General features: G+C 42.1%; 1 protein-coding gene across 2 annotated transcripts in view; it reads left to right on the top strand.

Moving 5' to 3' along the window:
* Nucleotides 1–19,204: 19,204 nt before the first annotated feature.
* CMKLR2 (chemerin chemokine-like receptor 2) overlaps nucleotides 19,205–20,182 on the top strand; it is a 50,400-nt gene continuing 49,422 nt past the window's right edge. The window contains exon 1 of one of the 2 annotated variants that reach the window (XM_069578114.1): nucleotides 19,205–19,503. The gene's annotated coding sequence lies outside the window, so the exon portion shown is untranslated. The remainder of the gene's footprint in view (nucleotides 19,504–20,182) is intronic. The other variant, XM_069578116.1, reaches the window with a different exon arrangement.

The following is a 20,182-nucleotide window of genomic DNA, read 5'->3' as shown; positions in this document are numbered from 1 at the left end:
AGAATTGATGCTTTTGAACTGTGGTGTTGGAGAAGACTCTTGAGAGTCCCTTGGACTGCAAGGAAATCCAACCAGTCCATCCTAAAGGAAATCAGTCCTGAATATTCATTGGAAGGACTGATGTTGAAGCTGAAACTCCAATACTTTGGCCACCTGATGCGAAGAGCTGACTCATTTGAAAAGACCCTGATGCTGGGAAGGATTGAGGGCAGGAAGAGAAGGGGACAACATAGGATGAGGTGGTTGGATGGCATCACTGACTCAGTGGACATGGGTTTGGGTAAACTCTGGGAGTTGGTGATGGACAGGGAGGCCAGGCATGCTGCAGTCTGTAGTGTCACACAATCAGACACGGTTGAGTGACTGTAGGGGTTGGGCACTTTTCTGAATGGCAGAGATTAACACAGTCAGCTAAATCTCAATTAAAAAAAAAAAAAAACAATGTGAAAGACGTTTTCTTTCTCAAGGGAGGGTGGAAAATCCCACCATGAATCTAGGGCCCTGAAATGAGACCTAGGGGTATATTCCAAAAGCTTGGAAACTATTTAAATTTGGGGAGTGGTTGAGAAAGAGGCTACTAATTTAGCATATGTATCAGGAACAGCACTGTGAGGAGTTCTCTTAAACTGCCAGATTCTTGCTAAAACAAGATTTTGGAAAACAAATCCTTGTTGAGGAGAGGGTTCAGGTGAAATGGAATGAAGTGTGGTCAAGTGAGGCATCTTTGTCAATATATAGATACCTACACACACATACAGATACATACATACACACATGCCCTATTTTACTGTATGGTCAGACCGTTCAAGATGGCTGTTCTTTGCTCTCTGTACATCTTCTGCCTGACCAGTGCCTGCTTCATCTATGACTCACATGACTGATCTTCCTACATACTTGCCCCAGGCCCCAGAGATTGTTCTTCAGTTCAGTTCAGTTCAGTCGCTCAGTCGTGTCCGACTCTTTGAGATCCCATGAATCGCAGCACGCCAGGCCTCCCTGTTCATCACCATCTCCCGGAGTTCACTCAGACTCATGTCCATCGAGTCAGTGATGCCATCCAGCCATCTCATCCTCTGTCGTCCCCTTCTCCTCCTGCCCGCAATCCCTCCCAGCATCAGAGTCTTTTCCAATGAATCAACTCTTCGCATGAAGTGGCCAAAGTACTGGAGTTTCAGCTTCAGCATCATTCCCTCCAAAGAAATCCCAGGGTTGATCTCCTTCAGAATGCACTGGTTGGATCTCCTTACAGTTCAAGGGACTCTCGAGACTCTTCTCCAACACCACAGTTCAAAAGCATCAATTCTTCGGCGCTCAGCCTTCTTCACAGTCCAACTCGCACATCCATACATGACCACAGGAAAACCATAGCCTTGACTAGATGGACCTTAGTCGGCAAAGTAATGTCTCTGCTTTTGAATATGCTATCTAGGTTGGTCATAACTTTTCTTCCAAGGAGTAACTGTCTTTTAATTTCATGGCTGCAGTCACCATCTGCAGTGATTTTGGAGCCCAAAAAAATAAAGTCTGACTCTGTTTCCACTGTTTCCCCGTCTATTTCCCATGAAGTGATGGGACCAGATGCCATGATCTTCGTTTTCTGAATGTTGAGCTTTAAGCCAACTTTTTCACTCTCCTCTTTTACTTTCTTCAAGAGGCTTTTTAGTTCCTCTTCACTTTCTGCCATAAGGGTGGTGTCATCTACATATCTGAGGTTATTGATATTTCTCCCAGCAATCTTGATTCCAGCTTGTGCTTCTTCCAGTCCAGCATTTCTCATGATGTACTCTGCATAGAAGTTAAATAAGCAGGGTGACAATATACAGCCTTGACGTACACCTTTTCCTATTTGGAACCAGTCTGTTGTTCCATGTCCAGTTCTAACTGTTGCTTCCTGACCTGCATACAGATTTCTCAAGAGGCAGGCAGGTGGTCTGGTATTCCCATCTCTTTCAGAATTTTACAGTTGATTTTGATCCACACAGTCAAAGGCTTTGGCATAGTCAATAAAGCAGAAATAGATGTTTTTCTGGAACTCTCTTGCTTTTTCCATGATCCAGCAGATGTTGGCAATTTGATCTCTGGTTCCTCTGCCTTTTCTAAAACCAGCTTGAACATCTGGAAGTTCACGGTTCACGTATTGCTGAAGCCTGGCTTGGAGAATTTTGAGCATTACTTTGCTAGTGTGTGAGATGAGTGCAATTGTGCAGTAGTTTGAGCATTCTTTGGCGTTGCCTTTCTTTGGGATTGGAATGAAAACTGACCTTTTCCAGTCCTGTGGCCACTGCTGAGGTTTCCAAATTTGCTGGCATATTGAGTGCAGCACTTTCACAGCATCATCTTCCAGGATTTGAAATAGCTCAACTGGAATTCCATCACCTCCACTAGCTTTGTTCGTAGTGATGTTTTCTAAGGCCCACTTGACTTCACATTCCAGGATGTCTGGCTCTAGATGAGTGATCACATCATCATGATTATCTGGGTCGTGAAGATCTTTTTTGTATTAGATCACTGATATCTCTGCTGCTGATTCTGGGCTCTTTCTTTGGTCTTGAAGCTGAGGAAGTGCAGGCTTTGTAGGCCAGAAGGATATAGCCCAACATGTACTCAAAAAGCAGTACACTGTAACACAGTTGTGGACCCATCAATTTTTTGTTTTATTTTAATTTACTTAAATTATCTTGCTGAATACTCCATATCAGTATATAGAGAAATTCTTTTCTTTTTTTCTCTCTTTTCTTTTAAGATTTCTTTATTTTTCAATTGAAGGATAATTGCTTTACAGAATTGTGTTGTTTTCTGTCAAACCTCAACATGAATCAGCCATAGATATACATGGATCCTCTCCCTTTTGAAACTCCCTCCCATCTCCCTCCCCATCTCACCCCTCCAGGTTGATACAGAGCCCCTGTTTGAGTTTCCTGAGCCATACAGCAAATTCCCCTTTGGCTATCTATTTTACACATGCTAATGTAAGTTTCCATGTTACTCTTTCCATACATCTCACCCTCTCCTGTCCTCTCCCCATGTCCATAAGTCTATTCTCTATGTCTGTTTCTCCATTGCTGCTCTGTAAATAAATAAATCAGTACCATTTTTCTAGATTCCGTATAAATGGGTTAGAATATGATATCTATCTTTCTCTTTCTGGCTTACTTCAGTCTGTATAATAGGTTCTAGGTTCATCCACCTTATTAGAACTGACTCAAAGGCGTTCTTTTTTATGGGTGAGTGTGTGGCCGAGAGGAGCTACCCCACGTCCGAGGTCAGGGGCAGAAGCCGAGACTGCCAGGCTGTGATGGCGCAGGAATGGCGGAGAGGAGCTACCCTGCGTCCGAGGCCAGAGGCGGCACCCAAAAGGAGCCACCCTGAGTCCGAGGTCAGCGGCGGCGGCCAAGAGGAGCCACCCGGCGCCCAAGGCCAGGGGCAGCCAGGAGGAGCCACCCCGCGCCTGAGGCCAAGGGCGGCAGCCGGGAGGAGCAACCCTACATCCCAGGCCAGGGGCAGCGGCCGAAAGGATCAACGCCATGTCCAAGGAGCGGTGGCTGCCTGGGCGCAGGAGGGCCTAGAGGAGCCATCCCATGTTGAAGGTCAGGAAGGGTGGCAGTGAGGAGACACCCCTCATCCAAGGTAAGGAGCAGTGGCTGTGCTTTGCTGGATCACCCAAGTAAGATGGTAGGTGTTGCAAGAGGGCATCAGAGGGCAGACACACTGAAACCATACTCACAGAAAACTAGTGCATCTCATCACACTAGGACCACAGCCTTATCTAACTCAATGAAACCAAGCTATGCCTGTGGGGTAACCCAAGACAGGCGGGTCATGGTGGAAAGGTCTGACAGAATGTGGTCCACTGGAGAAGGGAATGGCAAACCACTTCAGTACTCTTGCCTTGAGAACCCCATGAACAGTATGAAAAGGCAAAATGATAGGGTACTGAAAGAAGAACTACCCAGGTCTGTAGGTGCCCAATATGCTACTGGAGATCAGTGGAGAAATAATTCCAAAAAGAATGAAGGGATGGAGACAAAGCAAAAACAATATCCAGCTGTGGATGTGACTGGTGATGGAAGCAAGGTCCAATGCTGTAAAGAGCAATATTGCATAGGAACCTGGAATGTCAGGTCCATGAAACAAGGCAAATTGGAAGTGGTCAGACAAGAGATGGCAAGAGTGAACGTCGACATTCTAGGAACCAGTGACCTAAAATGGACTGGAATGGGTGAATTTAACTCAGATGACCATTATATCTACTACTGCGGGCAGGAATCCCTCAGAAGAAATGGAGTAGCCATCATGGTCAACAAAAGAGTCCAAAATGCAGTACTTGGATGCAATCTCAAAAATGACAGAATGATCTCTGTTCGTCTCCAAGGCAAATCATTCAATATCACAGTAATCCAAGTCTATGCCCCAACCAGTAATGCTAAAGAAGCTGAAGTTGAATGGTTCTATGACGACCTACAAGACCTTTTAGAACTAACACCCCCAAAAGATGTCCTTTTCATTATAGGGGACTGGAATGCAAAAGTAGGAAGTCAAGAAACACCTGGAGTAACAGGCAAATTTGGCCTTGGAATGCGGAATGAAGCAGGGCAAAGGCTAATAGAGTTTTGCCAAGAAAATGCACTGGTCATAGCAAACACCTTCTTCCAACAACACAAGAGAAGACTCTACACATGGACATCACCAGATGGCCAACACCGAAATCAGATTGATTATATTCTTTGCAGCCAAAGATGGAGAAGCTCTATACAGCCAACAAAAACAAGACCAGGAGCTGACAGTGGCTCAGATCATGAAGTCCTTATTACCAAATTCAGATTCAATTTGAAGAAAGTAGGGAAAACTGCTAGACCATTCAGGTATGACCTAAATCAAATCCCTTATAATTATACAGTGGAAGTGAGAAATAGATTTATGGGCCTAGATCTGATAGATAGAGTGCCTGATGAACTATGGAATGAGGTTCATGACATTGTACAGGAGACAGGGATCAAGACCATCCCTATGGAAAAGAAATGCAGAAAAGCAAAATGGCTGTCTGGGGAGGCCTTAGAAATAGCTGTGAAAAGAAGAGAAGCGAAAAGCAAAGGAGGAAAGGAAAGATATAAGCATATGAATGCAGAGTTCCAAAGAATAGCAAGAAGAGATAAGAAAGCCTTCTTCAGTGATCAATGCAAAGAAATAGAGGAAAACAACAGGATGGGAAAGACTAGAGATCTCTTCAAGAAAATTAGAGATATCAAGAGAACATTTCATGCAAAGATGGGCTCAATAAAGGACAGAAATGGTATGGACCTAACAGAAGCAGAAGATATTAAGAGGTGGCAAGAATACACAGAAGAACTGTACAAAAAAGATCTTCACAACCCAGATAATCAGGACACGACTGAGCGACTGAACTGAACTGATAGATCTCTTCAAGAAAATTAGAGATACCAAGGGAACACTTCATGCAAAGATGGGCTCGATAAAGGACAGAAATAGTATGGACCTAACAGAAGCAGAAGAGGTGGCAAGATTACATGGAAGAACTATATGAAAAAAATCTTCAAGACCCAGATAATCATGATGGTATGATCACTCATCTAGAGCCCGACATCCTGGAATGCAAAGTCAAGTGGGCATTAGGAAGCATCACTACAAACAAAGCTAGTGGAGGTGATGGAATTCCAGCTGAGCTATTTCAAATCCTAAAAGATGATGCTGTGAAAGTGCTGCACTCAATATGCCAGCAAATTTGGAAACCTCAGCAGTGGCCACAGGACTGGAAAAGGTCAGTTTTCATTCCATTCCCAAAGAAAGGCAACGCCAAAGAATGCTCAAACTACCACACAATGCACTTATCTCACACACTAGTAGCTGCTGCTGCTGCTAAGTCACTTCAGTCGTGCCTGACTCTGTGCTACCCCATAGATGGCAACCCACCAGGCTCTGCCGTCCCTGGGATTCTCCAGGCAAGAACACTGGAGTGGATTGCCATTTCCTTCTCCAATGCACACTAGTAGAGTAATGCTCAAAATTCTCCAAGCCAGGCTTCAGCAATACGTGAACCATGAACTTCCAGATGTTCAAGCTGGTTTTAGAAAAGGCAGAAGAACCAGAAATCAAATTGCCAACATCCTCTGGATCATCAAAAAAGCAAGAGAGTTTCCTTTATTTCTGCTTTATTGAGTATGCCAAAGCTTTTGACTGGATTACAATAAACTGTGGAAAATTCTGAAAGAGATGGGAATGCCAGACCACCTGACCTGCCTCTTGAGAAACCTATATGCAGGTCAGGAAGCAACAGTTAGAACAGGACATGGAACAACAGACTGGTTCCAAATCAGGAAAGGAGTACGTCAAGGCTGGATGGTGTTACCCTGCTTATTTAACTTATAGGCACAGTACCTCATGAGAAATGCTGAGCTGGATGAAGTACAAGCTGGAATCAAGATTGCCGGAAGAAATATCAATAACCTCAGATGTGCAGATGACACCACCCTTATGGCAGAAAGTGAAGAACTAAAGAGCCTCGTGATGAAAGTGAAAGAGGAGAGTGAAAAAACTGACTTGAAGTTCAACATTCAGAAAACTAAGATCATGGTATGTGATCCTATCACTTCATGGCAAATAGATGGGGAAACAGTGGAAACAGTGGCAGATTTTATTTTTCTGGGCTCCAAAATCACTGCAGATGGTGACTGCAACCTTGAAATTAAAAGATGCTTGCTCCTTGGAAGGAAAGTTATGACCAACCTAGACAGCATATTAAAAAGCAGAGATATCACATTGCCAACAAAAGTCCGTCTAGTTAAGGCTATGGTTTTTCCATTGGTCATGTATGGATGTGAGAATTGGACTATAAAGGAAGCTGAGCAATGAAGAATTGATGCTTTTAAACTGTGGTGTTGGAGAAGACTCTTGCTAGTCCCTTGGACTGCAAGGAGATCCAACCAGTCCACCCTAAAGGAAGTCAGTCCTGAGTGTTCATTGGAAGGACTGATGTTGAAGCTGAAACTCCAATACTTTGGCCATCTGATGCAAAGAACTGACTCATGTGAAAACACCCTGATTCTGGGAAGGACTGAGGGCAGGAGGAGAAGGGGATGACAGAGGATAAGATGGCATCACCAACACGATGGACATTAGTTTGAGTAAACTCCGGGAGTTGGTGATGGACAGGGAGGCTTATTGTGCTACAGTCCATGGTGTCGCAAAGAGTCAGACATGACTGAGCGACTGAACTTAACTGAATATTCCATTATATATATGTACCACAACTTCTTCATCCATTCATCTGCTGATGGACATCTAGGTTGCTTCCATGTTCTAGCTATTGTAAATAGTGCTGCAGTGAACAATGGGATACATGTGTCTTTTTCAGTTTTGGCTTCCTCAAGATATATGCCTAGGAGTGGGATTGCTGGGTCATGTGATGGTTTTATTACTAGTTTTTTAAGGAACCGCCATACCATCTTCCATAGTGGCTGTATCAATTTACATTCCCACCAATGGTGCAAGAGCATTCCATTTCTCTACACCCTCTTCAGCATTTATTTTGTGTAAACTTTTTGACGATGGCCATTCTAACTGGTGTGAGGTGATAGCTCATTATAGTAGATTTGCATTTCTCTAATAAAGAGTGACGTTGAGCATCTTTTCATGTGTTTGTTAGCCATCTGTATGTTTTCTTTAGAGAAATGTCTGTTTAGGTCTTTTTTCCACTTTTTGATTGGGTGGTTTGTTTTTCTGGTATTGGGTTGTATGAGCTGCTCGTATATTTTGAAAATTAATCCTTTGTCAGTTGTTTCATTTGCTACTATTTTCTCCCATTCTGAGGGTTGTCTTTTCACCTTGCCTACAGTTTCCTTTCAGAGAAGGCAATGGCACCCCACTCCAGTACTCTTGCCTGGAAAATCCATGGATGGAGGAGCCTGGTAGGCTGTAGTCCATGGGGTTGCTAAAAGTCAGACACGACTGAGCGACTTCACTTTCACTTTTTACTTTCATGCATTGGAGAAGGAAATGGCAACCCACTCCAGTGTGCTTGCCTGGAGAATCCCAGGGACAGGGTAGCCTGGTGGGCTGCTGTCTGTGGGGTCGCACAGAGTCGGACACGACTGAAGCGACTCAGCAGAAGCATAGTTTCCTTTGTTGTGCAAAAGCTTTTAACTTTAATCAGGTCCCACTTGTTTATTTTTGTTTTTATTTCCATTACTCTAGGATGTGGGTCATAGAGGATCTTGCTTTGATTTATGTCATTGAGTACTCTATATTTTCCTATAAAAGTTTTATAGTTTCTCATCTTACATTTAGGTCTTTAATCCACTTTGAGTTTATCTTTGTGTATGGTGTTAGGATGTGTTATAGAGAAATTCTTTCTTCCTTTCTCACCTGCAGAAGACTCCATTATATGGAGGTAACATAATCTCTTTGATTTAGGGGTGATTCCTTTATATACCACAGAACTGTTAGCTTGTTTTTTAACATCATAAAACAATTTATGACATCAGAATGCGGTTACCAATTCTTACACTATCTTTTTATGACCCTAACTATGAATGACTGCTATAGAAAATGTTTCCTTCCACTTAAATTAGGCCACTGTTTGGATAAACAGGACAAAATGCTGGGAAAGCAGTAGTCTTATCTTTTATGTGTTTTGTACAGCATTTTGGACACTATGGCTTCACAAAAATGTCTCATGACATAGTAATTTTCAGAGAGGCCTGTCTCCTAAATCCAATGAGAATAAGCTTAAGACAAGATAAATATACATTACCTGGGAGCTGTCTCTGGCATTTTATTGCTCTTTTACAGTTTAACTAAAAAGAATATAATGCTAAAACAGACTAACCACCCCCCCGCCCCCCAAAAAAAATTCTCCTCAGTGTATAAATTGTGACTTCACTTAGGGTTTTGGCAATGACAGTTCATCTGAAAGTTTCAGCTGCTGCTGCTGCTAAGTTACTTCAGTCGTGTCCGACTCTGTGTGACCCCATAGACGGGAGCCCACCAGGCTCCCCTGTCCCTGGGATTCTCCAGGCAAGAACACTGGAGTGGGTTGCCATTTGAGTCATCTGTTAATCACATTGGGCATTGTAGACTGGGGAAGACAATCCTTGTAGATGTTTCCACTGTTCAAAAATACACAGAGCTACTGAGTTCATTCCTGTTGTGTGTTGTGATGTGCAGGTTGTATGACCAGCAAATAGGAGTAAAGAAACAGGCAATGATGAGCCAACATCTCAGGACCAGGCACAGCTGTGCTTTTCTGAATACACGTCCTACCTAGACACTGAACCATGACACAGTCAGTTCAGGGTACAATGATGTGATTTCTCTCATAGTCCAGAAACACATCAGGAGATGATAAATTGTTGCCTGATATCCTCTGAGTACAAAGTTACTCCTTCTGAGCTTCCAGTCTCAGGAAGTCTATTGACCCTCCTTTATGCCTGGCCTTCTCAATCACTCTTTTAAAAAAAAAAAAAGTTTGCTATTTTTATTTATTTATTTGGCTGTGCCAGGTCTTATTTGCAGCACATGGGATCTCCAGTCTTGATTGCAGCATGTGGGGTCTTTAGTTGCAGTGTGCAGACTCTTGGTAGAGGCATGTGGGATTCTATTTCCTTGGCCAGGGATTGAACCGAGGCCCTCTGCAATGGGAGTGTAGAGTCTTAGCCACTGGACTATTGATTATCTTCTCAATCACTCTTGAGCTGAAATCCTATTGAATACATCAGATGAAAAACAATAATATAAAATGTCAACTGATGAGCTATAAAAATAACTGTCCCTACTTTCTACTCCAAGGACAAGGCAAAATCATCTGTAGCTTGATTCCCTGTGTGATAGCCCTGTAATGTCAGCCACTACAAACCCAATAGTCACACATACCAGGGACTCTATTAGGCAAGTCACTTTATGTGCTTGCTTTCTTTCCATTTCATCTTTATAGCACTGTCAGGTAACTTCTCAGAGCTTTTGTTTGTTTGTTTCAAGACAGACTTACTCAGTTTACCTCACACAATGAGACTTTATTATGATTATAATGATACCTTGAGTAATGAAGTCATCAGTATTTTTCAGGGATTTTAGCATGGTGTTGGTGTATGTGAGTTGTCATTTGATTTGGTAAAATATGACAGCAACAAACTCAAAGTAGTAGTGACCCAGACACATAAAGGCTTATATTTCTAATAAACAATAAGTTTGGAGGTAGAAGATTGCTGGCACTTAGTGTCTCAAGAATTTCAAGACTGAGGTCTCTAGAAGTATAGGCTTTTTGTAACATCTCTCCTGTACTTTTCCTTCCCTTATAGCTCCTAAAGAGCTGCTGAATCTTCAGTCATCTTGTTGCCTTCCAAAGTATAATTCCAAAGCAGAGCTTGCTTTCCTTGAAGCCCCAGCCCATGTTTTCTGCATAAATCTTAATGGTCATTCTCAGCATCTGTGAAAACTGAGACCTTTATCTGATTTATCTGAATACAACAACAATACTTATTTGCTAAATAAAATTGTGGTTCTGATAATAAGAAAGAAGAAAGGAATGGATTTTGAGGAGGTAACTGTGGTCCCTGTCACATAGTGTATGGACAATAAAAGCACTTCATTTACAGATTGTGTAAGTGAACAGCACCTTGGGCAATTCAGAGCAAGTAATAATATAAACGTTTATTGAGACCTTACTCTTTATGTGGCTTTATATATGTCATAGAAAACTCACAACACCATGATATAGATAGTATCATTATCCCATTCTCCAGATAAGAAAATCAGGGCTTAAAGAATTTCAGAAACTTACTTAAAGTCATTCAGCTGGTCAGTGGGCGAGCAGATGGAATCAGAAAACCAGGTTTTCCTAATGCCCAGTGTTTTGCAGTCAATATGTGGTATGTTCTACTTTTCTGAAACAAGTGACTAAACACAAAATTGAGCATTTCTATCCTAGAGAGGAAAGAATTCTAGAACATGTGTGGTCCATGCCTTTCTAAGGACTGGGCTCTTTATCTTAAAGTGCAGTGTTAATCAATCTACTTTTTCTCCTAATGGGTACTTTCTTCAGTTCCGTTTCCACGTTCTGTTTTGGCCACAGGTGTCCTGGTCTTTGCATTGATCACCCTTATGTGCTTTCCTACCATAATAATTTGGGGTGGTTTTTTTTTTTCAGGGAAATTCCAAGTGTGATTTTATTGCAGTATTTTGACAGCTGATATGATAGGAAAGAATTAAGTATGCTTTTTAAATTATGCTTTAAAATGCCATAAATTTGCCTTCACTGGAGTGGGTTCATGAATCTAACTGAAGCAAATAACTTGCAGCTCTGTTGCTAATTAATTCTGGAAGATGATAGAGAAGTTCTCATTATTCCATTTCAATATGCTTGTAATTCAACATTTCTCCCCACTTTGCTTCCTTTGCTCTTAACATTTAAATGGAAAATATTAAATGGCTTAATAGCTAGGCCCCACCAAATAGCATGTTTGCCATGACTTAACCTTTTCAAAATATAAAGTCTCATCATATTAAATACATCTCATTATTGTAATTATACTGCTACAAATATAGTGGATAACACATCAAATTATTATTTAATTCTAGGGAAAAGTTTTCTAAGTTGTTTGTTGACAGATAATACCAGATTCTATTTGTCTAAATTCATTTTAATATTTCTGAAAATGTGCTCATTTTTGTTATCAAACTTGATAGAACTTTGTGTCAGTATAAGATGTATTGGAAATTACTTTGAAGACAGGTTTGACGGTACTGCAATTTTTGTGTTCTAGGATGGCAGTAAAGTTGCCATCTTTAAAAATGTCTTAAAGAACATCTGTAGATTGTGATATTATGCAGTCATTTAAAAAACATATTTTTGAGTAACTTATAATGACATGGAAAATGCTCCTGGAGTAAGTGAAGTGGGCAGGTTATAAAACTGTAAGTACAATCTAATCTCACATAAACATTTTTAAAATAAAGAATTATGCCAAAATTCCAAGGCTTTGATTTCTTGAAATGGTGAAGCTAAAGATGAATTCTCGTTTTATGCTCTTGCATTTTCTGAATTTTTTTATGATAAGCATACTACGCAATTGAAAAATGTTATTATTTTAAAAAATGACTTTGTGGGTGTCAGGTGTCACTCATGACACTGACAGCACAGTGATCAAGCTTTAACTGGCCGCTGATGTCTCATTCCACGGACGTTTCAGGATGAGGACACCAAGCGTCTTCAAATGCTGAAAGAAACAGTGGTCTTGGCCTCTTTTTAGCCCCTCCAACAACTCCACCTGGAAGACTGCCGTACCTGGCAAATCAGGCTTCCCCTGTCGGATCTGCTCATATCGTCCTTTCTATCTCCATGGGCACTGTGTGATGTTGGTTCCCTCACCCCTCACATTGCCCTTCTCCATGCTGGTTACGTAGCCAGGGGTCCTTCCTCTACCTAAACGGGCAGTTGAAATTTCTTTTAAAAATTCGCACACACACATGGGAGTTCCCTTGCAGTTCAGTGGTTAAGACCCAGTACTTTCACTGCTGTAGCCTGGGTTCAATCCCTAGCTGAGAAACTAAGATCCTGCAAGCTATGTATGTGGTGCAGTTGGGCGGGGTGGGGGAAATCACAACAAAAATGGGAGTTCTTGTTTCATAGGTATAGAGTTACACATCTGGGAGATTTAAAAAGAAAATAATTAAATGGAGTACAGAGAACTCCAGGGGCTTCTCTGGTGGCTCCACAGTAAAGAATCTGCCTGCAGCTCAGGAGACTTGGGTTCAAGACTCAGGTTTGATCCCTGGGTCAGGATGATCCTCTGGAGAAGGAAATGACAACCCACTCCAGTATTCTTGCTGGAAAAATTTCATGGACAGAGGAGTCTGGCAAGTTACCATCCATGAGATCACAAGAGTCAGACATGACTTAGTGACTAAACCGCTGAGAACTCCAACACAGAACAAATCCAGGGACAGACACATGAGCCCATGAGGTAACTGAAGGGGATCAGCATAAGCCAACCCAGAATATGCCCTTTGGCATAAGGATTATTTTACCTGAAAGCAGTTAAGAAGCAGCAGGCACAGGAGGAACTCTCTGCCCTCCCTCTTTCTGCCTAAAAGCAAGGCGTTAATCTTCCACCTGTACAGGTACCTCCCGTTCCTGCACCAGGAAGAGAATGACTCTTAGTACTGGAGATGGCACTGACTTGAGCCTGCATAATAAACCTGACTGACTTCTTGGTCTATTCATGCTGCTGTGAAAAAGACCACGGACTGTGCAGCTGACAAACAACAGATAAGTATTTCTCACATTTCTGGAGACTGGGAAACCCAAGATTAAGCTGGCAGCATGGTGGTATTCTGATGAGTGCCCTTTTCCTGGTTCATAGCTGGCACCTTGCTGTGTCCTCAAAGGCAGAAAGGGCAAGGAAGGCATTTCTCTGTACCTCTCTTATAAGAGCACTAATCCTACCTATGAGGTCTCTGCTTCCTTACCTAACCACCCCCTAAAGGCCCCCTCTCCTAATACTATCTTAGTGTATGAATTTTGGGGGGACACATTCAGACCATAGCACTTACTAAACAATCTTATCTACCACACTAAATTTTCTAGTTAAATTTCCTCAGTGTATCATCTACAAAAGCACAATCATCGGAACTTCCCTGGGGTCCAGTGCCTGAGACTCCAGGCTCCCAATGCAGGGACCCTGAGTTCGATCCCTAGTCAGGGAACTAGATCCCACATGCTGCAGCCAAGACTCAACACAGCCAAATAAATAAATAAATATTATTTTTTAAAAAGCACAATCACTCACCTTTTTTTGGCCTGGTCACTTCTCCTTAACTTATTGCTCTTTGTTAAAATGATGTATAACTTCCAGGCTTAACTACTTTAGGCTTTCGTTTCTTTTCTGTGAGGTCCTTGTGTGCATGAGAAATAACCTTTCTTCCTATTAATATATCTTTTGTCAGTTTAATTCACAGGCCTCACTAAGAAACCTAAGAGGGGAGTTTTTCCTCTGTAACATTATCTGGATGGTCCCTATGTGGATGGGAATGGTGTACGAGTACATTGATACCTGGACTACACTGATTTTTAGTAATCTCCTCCTCAATATCTCTTGGGACAAGTAGAGAGTCTCTCCCTGTCTCTGTCTCTTGTTTATCCTTACACAGCTAAGAAGATTTTTTATTTAACTTAGTCTTCAACAAGTTTTAAAAAGGAGCTTCCCTGAAAGCTCAATTGGTAAAGAATCTGCCTGCACCACAGGAGACCCCTGTTCAATTCCTGGGTAGGGAAGATCCCCTGGAGAAAGGATGGGCTACCCACTCCAGTATTCTTGGGCTTCCCTTGTGGCTCAGCTGGTAAAGAATCCGTCTGCAGTGTGGGAGACCTGGGTTCGATCCCTGGGTTGGGAAGATCCCCTGGGGAAGGGAAAGGCTACCCACCCCAGTATTCTGGCCTGGAGAATTCCATGACTGTATAGTCCGTGGGGTCGCAAAGAGTCGGACACGACTGAGTGACTTTCACTTTCACTTCACTTTCCCAGGTCCACTAGTGGTAAAGAACCTGCTTGATAATGCAGGAGACATGTGATGTAGGTTCGATCTCCAAGTCGGGAAGATCCCCTGGAGCAGGGAATGTCAACTGACTCCAGTATTATTGCCTGGTGAATTCTATAGACAGAGGAACCTGGCAGGCTACAGTCCATAGGGTCACAAAGAGTCATACATGATTGAGCAACTAACACACACACATACCCCTCAATATGACCAAATAATTTCCAGCAATGTCATGAAATGAAACAAAAAGAAATCTAGGTAGTGAGAATTTTTATTTACTCAACTTTGGCTACATAATTATGCCAGGAAACAAAGTGGAAAATAAATACATAGTTATAACACAAAAGCAGAAAAATTGAACTGTTTCTTCAACAATTTTTAATATCTAACAATTTGACTGTAGATCCTTTGTTTACAGTCTGATGTAATAATGAAAGTGAAAGTCGCTCAGTCCTGTCTGACTCTTTGTGACCCCATACAGTCATGGAATTCTCCAGCCCAGAATACTGAAGTGGGGTAGCCTTTCCCTTCCCCAGGGGATCTTCCCAACCCAGGGATTGAACCCAGGTCTCCCACACTGAAGATGGATTCTTTACCAGCTGAGCCACAAAGGAAGCAGCCTATCCCTTCTCCAGGGGATCTTCCTGACATAGGAATTGAACTGGGGTCTCCTGCATTGCAGGCGGATTCTTTACCAACTGAGCTATCAGGGAACCCCCACTGTAATATTTTCTGCAGATAATTGTCCAGTGACATGGCTCAGGATACATCACCCCAAAGTGTGGCACGTTGCCATATTGAATATTTTGAGCTGAAGGAATTTAAGAAACAGGTTGTCCTGAGCTGCTCCTGAGCCATGAAACCATCATGTGCGTGGTTCCCTTCCTATACTGATGAAAGGGGCATTCTCATCTCTAAGACACCGAGGGAATCTGAACAGATGGGACTTGCTATTTCCCCCAATTTACTGCACTTAGTTCATAATTTTTCTATCCCATCTAATTTTCTCAAGACTGGGCTGTTCATCAAACCAAGCATAAAAACACTCAGGTTCAACTGTTCCCTCAGGCCTGCATATTTTTATGAAGTCTCTCAAGTCATGTAAATCTAAAATTATGTAAATTTTTATGTTTTTTGTTGTTCATCTGTCTTTTGTTAGAGGGACCTCTTTTGATGGATGGGGTGAAAGATTCTTTTCCTGCCCTACATCAACAATTAATAGCTTAATTTTACTAAAACTGATATGCCTGCTGAAGATACAATTTAGGCAACTTTTTTCTTAATACGTTTATTCATTTATTTCATTTTTGGCTGTGCTGGGCCATTTTGGCTGTGCACAAGCCCTTTCTTTGGTTCTGGCCTGTGGGAGCTCTTTGTTGCAGTGTTCTGGCTTCTCATTGCAGTGGCTTGTCTCAAAGCCCAGCCTCCAGGAATCCTCCTGGATCAGGGATCCAATAGGTGTCCCCTGCATTGCAGGGCAGATTCTTAACCACTCGACCATCAGGGAAGTCCTAGGCAACTATTTAGTCACATCACTGCTATCCATGCTTTTACTTCTTGAATCAGTCTTTTTTTTTTTTTTTTAAGATTTATTTAGTTAGTTCGTTTTGGCTGTGCTGGTTGTTCATTGCTGTGCACGGGCTTTCTGTAGTTGCGGAGAGTGGGTCTCTTCCCTGGTTGTGGTCCTTCGGCTTCTCACTGCAGTGGGTTCTCTTATTGCAGGGCATGGGCCCCTAGAGTACAATGGCTTCAGTATTTGCAGCACATGGGCTTGGTAGTTGTGGCCCATGGGCTTAGTTGTCCCTCAGCATGTGGGTTCTTCCGGGACCAGGGATCGTACTCGTGTCTCCTGCCCTGGCAGGTGGATTCTTCACCACTGAGCCACTAGGGAAGCCCAAATCAGTCATTTTAAAACAAACATTTTTCTTGAATGATATTCAATTTTTAAAAAATTATTCAAATTCAGTAAAAAAAGAAAATTATCTCTGGACTAAAATTTGCATTTGCCAAAAACAAAAAATAGCATAACTTGCAGTTCCCCCTTGGTTTTACCGATATACATTTTAAATATAACTAAAAATTCCAAGTGCTTTATTTCATGGAATAAAGAATTTGAAATAGACTGCCCTTTGTTCATCCCCCTTTGATGATATATAAGCACATGTATGTAAAGACATTGTTCATTAAAGAATAAAAAGGAGCACATCAAGGCTGTATATTGTCACCCTGCTTATTTAACTTCTATGCAGAGTACATCATGAGAAACGCTGGGCTGGAAGAAGCACAAGCTGGAATCAAGATTGCCGGGAGAAGTATCAAAAACCTCAGATATGCAGATGACACCACCCTTATGGCAGAAAGTGAAGAGGAACTAAAAAGCCCGTGATGAAAGTGAAGTGGAGAGTGAAAAAGTTGGCTTAAAGCTCAACATTCAGAAAATGAAGATCATGGCATCTGGTCTCATCACTTCATGGCAAACAGATGGGGAAACAGTAGAAACAGTGTCAGACTTTATTTTCTTGGGCTCCAAAATCACTGCAGATGGTGACTGCAGCCATGAAATTAAAAGACAGTTACTCCTTGGAAGGAAAGTTATGACCAACCTAGATAGCATATTCAAAAGCAGAGACATTACTTTGCCAACTAAGGTCCTTCTAGTCAAGGCTATGGTTTTTCCAGTAGTCATGTATGGATGTGAGAATTGGACTGTGAAGAAAGCTAAGCGCCAAAGAATTGATGCTTTTGAACTGTGGTGTTAGAGAAGACTCTTGAGAGTCCCTTGGACTGCAAGGAGATCAACCAGTCCATCCTAAAGGAGATCAGTCCTGGATGTTCATTGGAAGGACTGAAGCTGAAGCTGAAACTCCCATACTTTGGCCACCTCATGCGAAGAGTTGACTCATTGGAAAAGACCCTGATGCTGGGAGGGATAGGGGGCAGGAGGAGAAGGTGACAACAGAGGATGAGATGGCTGGACGGCATCACCAACTCAATGAACGTAAGTTTGGGTAAACTTCGGGAGTTGGTGATGGACAGGGAGGCCTGGTATGCTGCGATTCACGGGGTCACAAAGAGTCGGACACAACTGAGCGACTGAACTAAACTGAACTGAACAGAAATTAAGAATAAGTAGCTTTCATATACAGCACGTCGCCTATTAAAAAATAAGGCAATGTATATGTAATAAAAAATATGTATATGTAATTAAAACTCAAAATAATTGTTGCTGGAAAGTGGACACCTTGCAGAGCCCAAAAGTGGGCACATGTCTAGCACTCAAATGAATTGTCCAAGGAGGTACATGTGCTGACGAAGCAAGAGACTGTAATGGGAAGGGAGCTGCAGGGTAAGGACACCCAGGAGAACTGCTCTGCCACTTGGCTTGCAGTCTTGGGTTTCATGGTGGTGGTGGTTAGTTTCCGGGTTGTCTCTGGCCAATCATTCTGACTCAAGATGCTTCTTGGTGGCTTGTGCATTGCTCAGTCAAGATGGGTTCCAACAAGAAGGATTCTGAGGCTGGTAGGACATATGGACTGGCCTCCCCTCTCTCCTTCTGACCTTTGCCAAATTCTTCTGCTTGGTGGTTGCTTCTAAGTTCTGTGTTCCTTACCAGGAATTCCTGTTGTAAGGTAACTTATACAAGTCATTACTATTGTTCCTGGCCAGGGCAGACAATTTCTGTCAGTGGTTCCACTAATATAATATCAGCAGTTTTCTAGAACTTAAAGATTTTTTGAGGTGGAGAGTGTTTCATCACCTGCTTGGAATTTCTGGCACACAGTGATCACAAAAAGCAGAAGGGCTTTAGTTGGTTTTATTATTGGGTTGAAATTCCCTAAAGACAGCACTCCATTATTGCCTACATAGGGCAGGTTGCTCCCACTGCTCTTCCTTTGCACCTCCCACTAGTTAAGCTAGTTAAAGCTGGTTTCATTGATTTAATCATATTTTATAATGCAGTCTGGTTTTATGAGGGAAGCTTTGGGGATTCATAGTTTTTAAATGACCAAACCTAAAATTCCTTATGCAATAAAAACGATTGCACAATGACTTATCTTTCTGTGTACGCAATTGTCCTAAATTGAAGAAACTCAACAGGAAAAGAATTGGAAAAGAACATGAAGGTTGCAAGCTCAAACTCCTAGAGGGTCCACATGAACATTGTGAGTGAGAAGGCAGGGGAGAAAGGTATCGAAATGAATAGAAATGCCCGGCTGCAAGTGGCAGGTGACACCAGGCGCAGCTCCTATTCAGCCTTCCCCAGCTGTATCCTTGTGGGACACAGGCCCATAGTTACCTAGCTCTGGCAGTTTTTTTTCATGAGGAGCTGACAATCTGATGTCTCTGTAATATCCTCTGATTTTTAAAAGACGGAAATTAATTCAAACTCTAGAAAAACACTGCGACGCAAACAAAACAGGTCCGCAGCTGCAGTTCAGCCGCAGGCTACTAAATTCCTAATAAAAATGCAAGTAGTGATTGAATCAGTTACAGAAGTTGAGAAAATATAATTTATTTTCTGATTCTTTCCTTTCCCCAAATGTGATATTTTAGAAAAATCCAGCTACACTTACATCACATCCATAATCTGCAGTTTAACGAGAAAAGAAGCATAATTACAGTAAATAGATGGGAGTGGCCTGAACTCCCAGAGTCCTCCTTTCTCTTGAGTCAGGGCCAAGGATGGTGTCACCCAGATGCCTGTGAACTAAGTGATATACACCAGATTTATTTAACTACTGGCAACCACTTTTTTTTTTCTTTGTAGGGCAATGAGTTAAAAGATTATTTACCTCCCTTGGTTACAAAAAGAAGAAATATTTCTTCCAAGACTCTGGGTAGCTGCGGCCAGTTCTTCCAGAGAAATTATTTACCTCAAAGATTCAGAGCGCGGAGCTTGGAAGCCTTGGCCCACCCGACTCCTTGCCGCTGCACTGCATGGGCATCTTCTGAGGGGTGAGTGTTTGCTTGGCCCTCCAAAGGTTTCAGGCGCAGAGCCTCTGAGATAGGTAGTTAAGAACAGCATTCTAAGTCTCAGTATGTAGATTTCATTTGAGCTGGCATTTGGCATATTAAAAGAGGTTTTTTTCAAGTAAAAGACAACAATAGAAGTTGTTCCCCTCATTTCCACAGAGCTTTGTGTATCTTAATTAAAAAGCTGTATTTTAATTCCTTTGACAGATTTACTAAGTATCCTCAGGCTGGGTTCCTGCAGGGGCCATACAAAATTTAAAGCAAGAATATGAAGCTGGCTTTGTCTTCTGTGGCTGTTAAGAATTGTCTGGTTTAAGTGCATGGAAGCTGCCTTATATGGCCATGTTGGCATGGCTCCTTGCTGTGACCTCCCGAAGAACTGAATCTGCCACTTAAATCCCAAGGAAAAGCTCACTGTCAACCCACTAAAGGCCCCCAAGTATAATCTCTGACTCTGCCTACCCCTAAAGAAACAGGCCTAAGAAGGGCATTTACACAAGGAGATGGTCATCTCCCTGTATGACAAGAGGAAAAAAAACTCAAAAGAAGTGAGGTTTTTGCCTTTTTCACAGATCAGTTTCTTTTAAAAGAAAATATCCATCTGTATCATATTGTCTCTTTCCCAATGGTTATGTTCTGGGCCATTTTTTTTTTTCTTTTC

Source organism: Ovis canadensis, chromosome 2 (genome assembly GCF_042477335.2).
Source record: "Ovis canadensis isolate MfBH-ARS-UI-01 breed Bighorn chromosome 2, ARS-UI_OviCan_v2, whole genome shotgun sequence".
Taxonomy (NCBI): Eukaryota; Metazoa; Chordata; class Mammalia; order Artiodactyla; family Bovidae; genus Ovis; species Ovis canadensis.
The sequence above is the reverse complement of the archived record's forward strand: the minus strand, read 5'-3'. Positions and strand labels throughout refer to the sequence as shown.